This window comes from Pyxicephalus adspersus, chromosome 5 (assembly GCF_032062135.1).
Source record: "Pyxicephalus adspersus chromosome 5, UCB_Pads_2.0, whole genome shotgun sequence".
Classification (NCBI taxonomy): domain Eukaryota; kingdom Metazoa; phylum Chordata; class Amphibia; order Anura; family Pyxicephalidae; genus Pyxicephalus; species Pyxicephalus adspersus.
Genome location: NC_092862.1, coordinates 115,886,566 through 115,898,198, shown reverse-complemented (window position 1 = coordinate 115,898,198; position 11,633 = coordinate 115,886,566). Strand labels below are relative to the sequence as shown.

The 11,633-nt window shown below is 39.4% G+C and overlaps 1 protein-coding gene across 2 annotated transcripts in view; it reads left to right on the top strand.

Moving 5' to 3' along the window:
• SNX13 (sorting nexin 13) overlaps positions 1–11,633 on the top strand; it is a 75,158-nt gene that overhangs the window by 463 nt on the left and 63,062 nt on the right. The window lies entirely within an intron of this gene.

Below are 11,633 nucleotides of genomic sequence, written 5' to 3'. Positions count from 1 at the left end.
GATAGGCGAGGACAGGTGACAGCTGTGAAGCACTGCGGCCATAGGTGACAGTATGAGGGACACTGCCTGGGCAGGGTAGACAGATAAATGGCATAGGTGACACCTGTATACAGAATGGGTGACAGCAGTGTTGGGGACACAGAGCTGAGCAAAGACAGCAATAGCAAAACCGGTGACAACAGGACAAGGCTCGAGCCAAAAGGTGACAACTTCAGAGACACAGAAATAAAAAGTACACAGACGTAGACATGGCAGGTGACAGCTGTACAGGCCTGGGGCCATAGGTGACATCAGCGTTCCAGAATCAGAGCTGAGCATAGCCAGCAGCAGACAAAACAAGTCACAGCTGAGATGTATGGGGCAGGATCTATGGGTGACATCAGCTCTGCAGGCACACAATTCGGGGCATAAACATCATAGCATAAGGCAGGTGACAGATGACAGCTATATAAGCCATAGGTGACCACAGTGCACCTGACAGGTGAAGCTGATAGACGCAGACTGGACTGGTGATAGACAGCCATACCTGTCTATTCCACAGAAGTAAGGGGATGTATATCAGGTCAATGAACGGGGACAAGGATGTACAAGGATGGATCTATAAATGTCATCGGCTCTGCACTTCTGTGCCAAAAATCAGAGTATTAACAATACTATCAATACAATACTATTGGACAAGATAGGTGACAAATGACAGATGTATGGAGCAGGGTCTATAGGTGACATCAACTCTGCAGACACATAATTGGGAGTATAAACTTAATTGGCCAAGGCAGGTGACAGATGACAGCTGTATAGGCCATTGGTGACCACAATGCACATGACAGGTATGCAGATGTAGGGGGTGAAGAGTATAGAGACAGTCTAGACAGGTGACAAGTGACAGCCATACCTGTCTATTCCACAGAAGTAAAAGAATGTATATCAGGGCAATGGATGGGGACAATTGTACAAGGATAGATTTATAAATGTCTTCAGCTCTGCACTTCTGTGGCAAAAGTCAGAGGATCAATACTATCTGACAAGGCATGATCTATAGGTGTCATCAGCTTTACAGAATTTTGGGCATAAGCTTCATTGGCCAAGTAGGTGACCGATGACAGCTGTGTAGGCCATAGGTGACCACAGTGCACCTGACAGGTATACAGAGGTGGGGGTGATAAGTAAAGAGTATAGAAACAGACTGGACAGGTGACAAGTGACAGCTGTACCTGTTTATTTCACACACACAACTAAAAGGATGGTCAGCAGGGGACAGCTGTACAGGGATGGAAGGATTGGTGACGGCAGCATTAGGAACAGAGGGCTAAGAGGATAGACATCGGGAAAAGATCTCAGGTGGCAGCAGTACAAGGATAGGTGGCATTGTATGAATAGGTGGCATTAAAGCCCCAGAGGTAAGAGGATAGATTAAACAGGTGACAGGTTGTGAAAGGTCACATGGCAGCCGTGTTGGGGATATGAAAGTAGCTGGCAGTACACTGTATAGGTGACTGCTGGACCGGGTTGGAGGGATAGATAAGAACAATATTGGAGACATTAGACAAGGGTAGACTAGACTTATGACAAGTGACGGCCGTGTAGGTATGTAGGTCAATTGACTTCAGCTGGCATAGGATGAGAAGATTGATGACAAATGACATGGCTGTGTGTGTAGATGGGGTGTAGGTAACCTGACTCTTGAGACACAGACATACATATAGAGCAGCATCTGGGACACCGCACAATAGGAATAGAGGTGGCAAACTGTATAAAACAGATAGGACACAACAGAATAGGGATGCAAGGGTAACACACAATGGGTATCAAGTGAAGGCACAATAAAGTGAGGGGGCAGACACGTAAATATTTTAGGATCTCAAAAGCTAGCAGACTGGGCCTGTGACAGATGACAGCTACAAGTCTGCAAGTGTGATTAACTAGAATTACCCTAACAAAGGAAGAAATAAACAGGCCGTGTACAGAATGAATAGAGACAGGCGACTGGGCAGGGGATGGCTGGCCTGAAGGGGCAAGATGAGGGACACACAAAAGAGGCTGATCATTTGTATAGGCAGAGGTGACGGCTGACAGCAGAATGATACATGGATAGCAGTTCTAGGAGCGCAATAGGAGGTCACCAGTGGTGGCATTTTTAGAGTCATGGTAGAAGATGATGGAGTTTTAGGGGCAAAGTTTGTTGAGGGTTGATTCATCGGATGTGTTAGTCACTTCATTAACACCAAATAGGATGTATTTTAAGGCCATGTACACTATATGTAAGGGTGACAGTCTTCCTACTGGCCACCAAACTATAATACATTGTGAGTTGTGGATTTAGTAAATATAGCAAGGGTTCCCTGAGGATTTCAAGGATTCTCCTATGTTAAAACGGTCGAGAAACACTGGTCTAGCGAGTGTACAGCAGTCCTTTAATGTTGTGTAGCGAACTGAACTGGGGTGACTCCTCTTGTTTCTTATGGGGCAATTAAGTGATTTGTGAAGTAAATTTCACAAGAACAGAAAATGTTTCCAGTAAATTCAGCAGATCTGTGGAATAAGTTCTATAAGTAAATAAAAAATATATTTTTTATGTCCCTGCTGGGGAGATTCACCCTCCTGTTGGTTCTAGTGCCCATTTACAGTGGTAAAGAAAGTGTTTGGTAATTCAAGATTTTTAATTTGTCACAGAAGCAGGTGAGGGAAACCTTCTGATAGTGCAGCTCGGTGTTCCAATGGGGACAACTATTACAGGGCAGCTATGATGTGAATTCCCCTAACTTTGAAGAATTTATATCCTAATACTTACTGTGTGTCTCAGTTCTTCTCCACACTCTTCAAAACTTAGTAAAAAATAATTTGTGTCTTTTCATCCACTTTATACCCCCTAGCTAAGTATAGTGTGCAGTCAGGTAGTGTAGCCCATGGTGGGCCTAACAAATCTTTAGCTACTTGGTTCTTTCAGTTGCCTATAGCTGATCTAGGCTGCAGAGTAATTAGCAGTAAGGAAGATAATGTACGTAAACAAAGAAGGCGGATATCCGAGATGGTAAATCGGCTTACAGTTGCCTGGCACCTAGTAACAGGATGAGAATGGCAAGACCTGCAGAGATCCCAAGCAGGAGAACTTCATACTGTTGTGTAGGGCTAATACTAATGACTGTGTGGAATTGTACTCATGTTTGCTATTTTGTATTTTTGAAGTAACTTATACAAATGTCCGACTAAACCTAGTCTTTTATTTCTTACTAGTGCAGCAAAGTTGGAATGCAGTTGGTTTCTATAAGTAATGGACACTTTTTTTTAATAAGATTCCGAGCACATGGTATGTTCTGTACAATTATGTGTTACGTTGTTGTTGTGGATATATTTGCCATTTATCTTCTCTTCTGGGTGACAGATGCTTACTTTCCTTAACATTCCTCTGTTTGCACTCAGAATTTAAATTTTTTTATTGGCAGGCATTATTTGTCAGATCTGTTTTGGTCTTGGACAGTAACTAAGTAATGCAATTAAAGACACGTGTGTGACATTTGTTCATATATAGTGTTTGTATTCCTCATTCAAAGGCAAAGTGACCTTTTTTAGGTATTTGATTTTTTTTTTTCTTGTAGAAAAAAGAATAATGCATATAAACCTGGAGATGGTGACTACTCCTAGTTTTAACCTGACACGCTGACAAATAATTTGACAGTGCTGTGATCGCTGTGATTTGCAGAAGGATTTTGCTATCTAAACCACGTCTGGTAGAACATCCGTGCTGTTGTAAAATAAGCTCAGATGTCTCTTGAGAATTGTGTGTTTCTGTTTGTTGTTATTGCTGTGATCAATACATGCAGACGGCAATGCAGACTCGCTTAGTGTAGGCAGCATGCAAAACCATATTACTCTGTTCGGCAACTTGGAACTAGAAATGGGTTGTGCTAATGTTCAACAAGAAAACTATGAAAAAATGCTTAGTATATGTGGAATTTTTTTTTAATTCAAGATTAGATTTGGTTGTCCACATTGAAAAACCAACAGCAATATAAAGCAATTTTTCTAATTATTCTTCACTGTAATTAAAGGAGTCCTGCCATGGAGATTTATAAAAGTAGTCATAGTGTAGGTGAAAGTTACCCGATTCTGATTATTAAACTATTCATAAAGTGTCATCATATTACACAGAGCTGTACAAACAATAGGGTTAGCAAATGACAGATACAAACAATGACACAGGAGTAGATGGGGGAGTGATGCACAATAGGGGGTTCTGATCATATAATTAGAATTTTGAAATGATTTACCTGGAACAGGTATGCAGGCCAGCAGGGTCAGAACACCTAACCTGCATACTCCTTCCAGGTGAATGATTTAAGTGCAGGATAGATGATTACCATTGTTCCCTCTTATTATCGCCTGGTGCACCTGTGAACTCCCATCACTCATGCAAAAAGTGGGGTGAAAGATGAGAAAATGGCATTGGATTGGAAAATGTTTCATTGCTTATATACTGTTAGCAAAACTTGAAAAATATAATTTATTTAATTTTTTTTTTAGCTTACATTACATTAGAGCTGAACAAATGTCCACACCATGCAGTAATTTAATACATTTCATCTGAAACTAATGTATCCCCTGTCCTTTACATTTCTGAGATATGAGATGTTACTTGGTGGTTTGGGCATGCAGTACAAAAGCACATAGCTCATTGCTACATCATTTCATGTGGTTAAAAGCTCCACTTACATCCCGTATTCCCCATTCCTGTCATATCATCTCTTTATTATTCATAATAATATTAGTATTCTAATAATGTGTGATTTAATATTGCTGTCAGAGGTAATCTACCTTACAGTGCAGTTCCTTTGAATAGCTATACAATAGATGAAATCCTCAGGAGACATTGAGAAATATCCTGTTTTGAACTTTCACTGGCTCATCAACCTTTTTTTTCTGTTTCACTAGCAAAGGAGACAGCACATGATTCTTTGTGGTAAGACAGAGAAACAATTCTGACTAATCAGGATCACACTGACGAGTGTGTAGTTCCATTTTATTTTTCAAAACTTTTTGATGTATTTTGAATGCAGCTCTTGGCTTTGTGAGTGTTTTAGAATTGCACAGAGGAAGCTATTGATAGTTAATGTTTGATATTGTTGGTTTGGGGCACTGGGACTCCGTTTTGGTCCATTTCCTACCTTGTTTCTCTCTTCTATTGAGTCCTACTTCCCATTCTAGTACACAGTTTACCTATTAGAATATTAATTCTGCAGCAAGCGGCTGTGTAATGCCTGCTTTGGTATTGCCTGTGTTAGACTAAAGCTAGGTACACACTTCCAATAATTAGCATTACAAAACGAACGATTACGACTGATTAACGATTATGCACGATTATACCTGAACAATCATATTGTGCATAATTCTGTACATGCTGTAACGATACGATCGTTCAAATATAATCCACCAATAATGTACACATGCTAGATACAATCGTTTGAACGATGCAGGGAGGGACATGTAAAGGAGAACGTGTACCGCAGAAACATGCACGATCACTGAACGACCGTACACATTATAGCTGGTGAACGATCGTCGGCCAATCAGATCCGCTGTGCCTGTCGTCCATTTAAAACGACAAGCCTCGTTCGTCGGTGTGGTTAGTCACTTTATTTAGAATGATTTTTGGTCGTTCGTTTTCAACGATAATTATTGGACGTGTGTACGCAGCTTAAGTTTACACGAATAGCTTCTGGTCATTATCTGGATGGTTCATGGCAGATTAAAGCTGGCCAGTCGCAAAGAAACTGCCACTGATATGATCCTCCAATAGAAATAAGCATTTAATAGGCAGTTTGAACACCCCCCGATTTGTTCTTTAAAGGATTTCCCCCTGGTGGGAGGCTGCTTGCGGCATCTGCCCTGCATCCTTGGTTATGAAGCAGTAGCTACACCGTTCCTTGCCATCCAGGCTGGCAGGCTGGCCACCTAGGCTGGAGCACTGTCCGGGTCTACTAGGCATCATTGAAAGTTTCTCAGTGGCATTGTGAAAGTATACCAGACAATAAGTATAGGACCTTTTTTTTTTTTTTAATTTGGGGTGATAAAGGAAACAATTTTCTTATTTTTAATACTGTCTGTGCCCTGTTAGTGTGGTTTATTCATAAATGTCTTGGACACCAAAGATGCTGTTTTTTTATGAGGATTTCATGTTTGAAAGAAACCCATCCACTTTCTTGTGAGAGACAGAAGGCGCAAAAAAGTCCTATGATCACTTTGACTTATTACCTACGATATCAAAATATGGCAAAAAAAGATTCTCTAGATATACTGAATAATAGAAGATGACATCTAAAAAGCCAGGGGCTGACTTTCCTGGGTGGCTAGCAGGATTTCTCAAATTTCCTTTGGACAGTGTGGAGTCAAAATATTCATATAATAATATGATCCTTTTGTGCATTAATATATTTTTTCATCTTCATATGTATTTTTAGATTCAAATCTAAAATCAATTGTATAGTAATTGAACAAGAATGTTTAAAATATAGTTTAAAAAGACAAGAAATTATACAACAAAGTGACCATCTCATCTGAACACAACTTTGGTATCTTATATGCGAGGAACCCTAAAAGGAAGAAATGAACACCACAGAGGATTACACACTCAAGGATGACTTTTATAATTCTGATAAGGATGTATAACTGAGTTTTGTATGTGAAGCCTTGTTGCAGACTTCCTGTTGGCTTTAACCAGCTTGAAAAGGTGAATCTATATATAGTTTTAATTATATATGCATGAGGGACATGCCAATTATGTTTATTTTACGGATATACGCACACTGTGCTTCATGTGTAGATGTACACTACTATGGTCGTGTTTGACATCTCCAAAATTGGTGCTTAGACTAATACGGGGGTTGTAAACCTTTCCAGGATTATAAACCTACAATGGCTTGACCAGTACCTACAATGGCTTGACCAGTGTATCCCATACTCTCATCACCAGACGATCAAATGTTACCATTCACAATCCTATTAGCAATGTTGAACCCAGAAATTGTTTTAAGCCGGGGGGGGGGGATTTTAGGTGTGTGGCAGCCCCCTGTGACCCAACTCTTCAGTAACCACCCAAAAACAGCTGGGTGGTGCTGGGGTGAAAACTGTTTTAGGTACCAGCATGACTTCTCAAGATGTCAATAGCTTGGTTTTAGTTTTACATATGGATAGCAAGCAATGGAACCCCCACAAGAAAATGTAAGGCTTTTATCATAGGATGTTAAATACAAAGCTTAAGATACATAAGCAATAAAAACATGAAATCTGTTATTATTTAGAGATCAAGTCCCATATTCCCATGATTTGGTAACCATTGGTCCAAGGAGTATAAATACCCTTGGTTAGGAAACCCTGGACTAACGGGTCCATGGATGTTATGGTGGTCATGATGTGAAGAACCTCTTTAGCTCAGATTACTCATAGGCATATAAAAGTATTTTCTCTTGATGGTTGGTCTTTATTCTCATAACATTCACTATGCAAGTATACCCATCCTATGGTACAACTTGATAAGGCTAGGGGGGAAAATTATTGTATGGTTATCGCTACAGTGAATGCTTTTGGGAAGACTTAAGAAGCATGTAATCATTTTATCTCAAAATCGGAAACAAATTTCATCTGCTTGAGCTCGATTTGAATGTTTAGAGAGCATGATGGGAAAACTGATTTTATTTTTACAGTTTAAGGGTGCGATCAGGTTAAGTTTTTTTTTTTATTATTGCAAAAGGCGCATCGCCTTTCCCTTTCCACAATAAAACCCTGTCTGATCACATGTTTTAAAGAACGTGTGAGAATGTAATCCAATAAAATGTTTACTTTATATCTCTAGTTTTACTAAATCTTTGCTGTAGGTCAGGGGTGTCAAACTCAAATACACAGTGGGCTAAAATTAAAAACTTGGACAAAGTCGCGGGAAAGACTTGAAACTGAAAAAGCACCGCTACTACAATTCCCTGCGTCTATAAAACAGTCCAATGCGGGGCTTAATGTTATGAATGGCTGGAACTCCCTCTTCACTGAAATAGCACCACTACTACAATTCCCTGCGTTTATAAAACAGCCCAATGCGGGGCCACGCATAGGCGGAGAGGCCGCTGGTCTATAGATGCGAGTGATGCTGCTACTACAATTCCAAGCGTTACTTGCGTCTGTAAAACAGCCCAATGTGATGCCACGCATAGGCAGATAGGCCGCTAGTCTATGGACACGAGTGATGTCGGGAATTGTAGTAGCGACACTAGTTCAATGCAGCAGTGGGCCAGCTGCAAATCAAATTCAGGATTCCTGTGGGGGCCAGATTTGACCCTCGGGCCAAAGTTTGACACCCCTGCTGTAGGTGGATCAATCACTGTAATTTAATACACCTTTTTTTTATACTTTTTTTTTCTCAATTTTTACCTTTTTTAGTACAATGATTTTAAATATTGTCTTCCAAATTTGTCTGACCAAAACAGGATACATAGCTATTAGGCTTTTTAATGAAGGTCACATTTTTGAAATCTAATTAGGTTTAGCGAATTGTTACCATTTCCAGGAAGGGCTAAAATTAAAGTTTCTGTATGAAGAGCACCATTGTACAGTATATGCCTTCAGTGCAACAAGTCAAACCTTATTCTTTAGAAGGAAAACTGGGAGCATGTATTCATGTGAATAATATATTAGGAAACTACATATTTATAGTGTTTAGAGTAGTTTTCTACTATTATCTCTGGTTTAAAAGTATTACTGTATGCAAAACAGATTTACATTTTCATTGATAAACAAAGCAGATTTACTATTGGAATAGAGTGCAGTTGCTATTATCAGCAGGGGCTTTTGAGCTCTAGTACACGGGGTGCTGTAGTATACTTTATGCTTTATAAAAGTAGTAGTAGTGCTCTACCATAACACTTCTTTCCATCTGGTTAGAAAACCATCAATCTGGTTAGCGCCATCATATTACGCAGCGCTGTACAAAGTCTATAGTCGTGTCACTAACTGTCCCTCAATGGAGTTTACAATCTAATGTCCCTACCATAGTCATATGTCATTAATGAAGTCTGAGGTCAATTTAGGGGGAAGCCAATTAACCTAACTGCATGTTTTTGGGATGCGGGAGGAAACCGGAGTATCTGGAGGAAACCCAAGCAGACACGGGGAGAACCTGCAAACTCTGTGCAGATAGTGTCCTGGCTGGGATAGTAAACATTAGCAACTCTCTCATAGGCTACTGGTTGTTAAAAAGTGCACCAAATTAAATAATATAATATAACTGGTGCTGTGGAGGGCAACATTGACTAATCAAAAAAACTGCATTTTTAACTCAAGTTTTATTGATTTATTGCTTGAGCATGCCCTTTTATTATTAGATTCTATTAAATACATCTACATGTTTGTTCACCTTTACACAAAGACTTAAAGACTTCAGAGCTTTTATTTGCTTAACAATGCTTGCAGCTACAAAGGTCAGGAAAAGCTTGTTTTAAACTTTACTTACTGCCTGTTACTCATATTTTATAATGCAGCTGTAAGTTTACTGCAAGAGTATTCCACATGATAAAATCATTGTTTACAAAGGGGATGTGTCTGTGGAACTCATCCAAGTGCATCAGACACCTTGGTTTATCATTCTAATTTTACCCCAAAAGATATAAGTACTGAAGTTGTCTGTATGTCCTCTCTACTCCACTTACATGTCAAGTTTATGCAAAAAAGAAAAAACTTCCAACTTTCCTCTGATGTCTCTCTTTGCTTGATACATAAATAAGAATCTCTGTAACTTATATCCTTGCCCAGTTGTCTACGTAATTCATTATGGATTTCTGATAGATTTCTGTTGCTATAAACAATTGTGATAGTTTCCAATGACAGAACTAAGTAGCTCTGTACTCACAGTACTGTACCACTGTATGGGAGGGGGGTTACAAGAGAACCTCACTGTGCTTTTTTCTATAGGAAAATACACTGGTCATACCTACTCAGTGATTGCAGTCTGCCCTGGCATCAGTCTTGCCAGGGCAGATTGATGAATGACCTTGGGGAACCACTGTACATATGCTAGATTTAAATCATGGTGGACAATCATCTAGCATATGAAGCTTTGGACTTTGGGAATCCATCAAACCATCATCAAAATGAACCTAACACATACTGTCTGACATCGACCTGCGTTTTGTTTATCTCTGCCAAAAAGTTGTCAAAAAGCTTTCTTAGGCTTAGTCTACATGGACTGTTTCCCCAGCGGTTAACCTGAGGCTTTTAAAGCCCTTGTTTAAAATCCGCATGCATTACAATGGGTTAATCTACACCAGGACGTTTCCTTGAGGCACATTTATGACCGTTATCTCAAACATTGCTTTCAACGTTTAAAAAATTTAAACGCCGGAAAACATGATTTCAATGGAATGTTTTTCCACAGTTTCCTGTGTTTTTGAGTTCACTTATTATGCAAATTAGTTAAAAAACGCGGCATAGGCATTTTTCAGCATTTTAAAGGCAAGCTTTAAAACGCTAACAAAAGTGCATAAAAACGCATATAAATGCAATAGAAACGTTTACATGCATTTTAAAAAAACATCCATGTAGATCCAGCCTTAGTTTGAAGCCTCCCATACATATTTGCTTCTGAATGTGTTTTTTTTTTTTGTTTTTTTTTTAATCTAGCTCCTAAAGGAATCTTCTCCTGTTCATTCCTTTGTAATACAACTGGATGCCATAAATAGCATTTTAATCACTGAGGAAAAATCTTTCTTACTACCGTAATGGCTAAAGTAAACTAGAAAGGAATTTTAAAACCATAAAATGCCAATATTTTCAGATATTCTCTCCAATTACCTGCATGAGCGCTTTCTGTGACTACAGTGTGCCCTGGGGATCCTTGGGGGTGGGGCTTTGCTCAGCAATACAGAAGTAGAGTAATTGTACTATATACTATAGTGTATGTACTATACTATGATTGTAAGTAATACTCTTTATTGGCTTAGTTAAGTTTTTCAAATTCATGCTTTTGACATGTCTTGGATCCTCTCTCTTCAGGCTATATAATTCTGAAATGTATAAATTGTATAAAAGCTGAAGAAGACTTCAAAGCCATCCCAAAAGATAGGCAATAAAAGATATCACTTGAGATTAACTTTCTGCACTACATTGCCATCAAACAACTTCCTTGATGAAGGACAGAATTTGTATTGCATCTGGGTAGAGAAGGGAGAAGGGGTTACATGTGGGTTGTGGCCTGCCAGGGACGTGAGGCAGTTTGTTCATACCAGAAAACAATGGGGAGCCCACAATGCCTAATCACTAAAGTGGGGGAAACTTTTTATCTCTGCAATGTGTGTAACCTGGCCAGCATGCTGACTTTAGTTCTTTCTGAGCCATTGACTCAGTCGTTCTTGTTGTCTGCTGTCACGCAGTATTGAAGCCAGATGATCGAAAGCAACAATAGTTTTCTCATGACAAGTTATCTTGCTGATCTGTCTGCCCTGCAGTAAAAACCCTGGAAATACGTCTGACGATCATTTGCTTCTCTTTTTCCAATACTTTAACGAAAACCCTAGGATATGAATGTTGCCAATTCTGACCTCTCCTCCTGAAAATGCTAGTTGCCTAACTATCATACTCAGTCAGTGACTTAGTTTTGG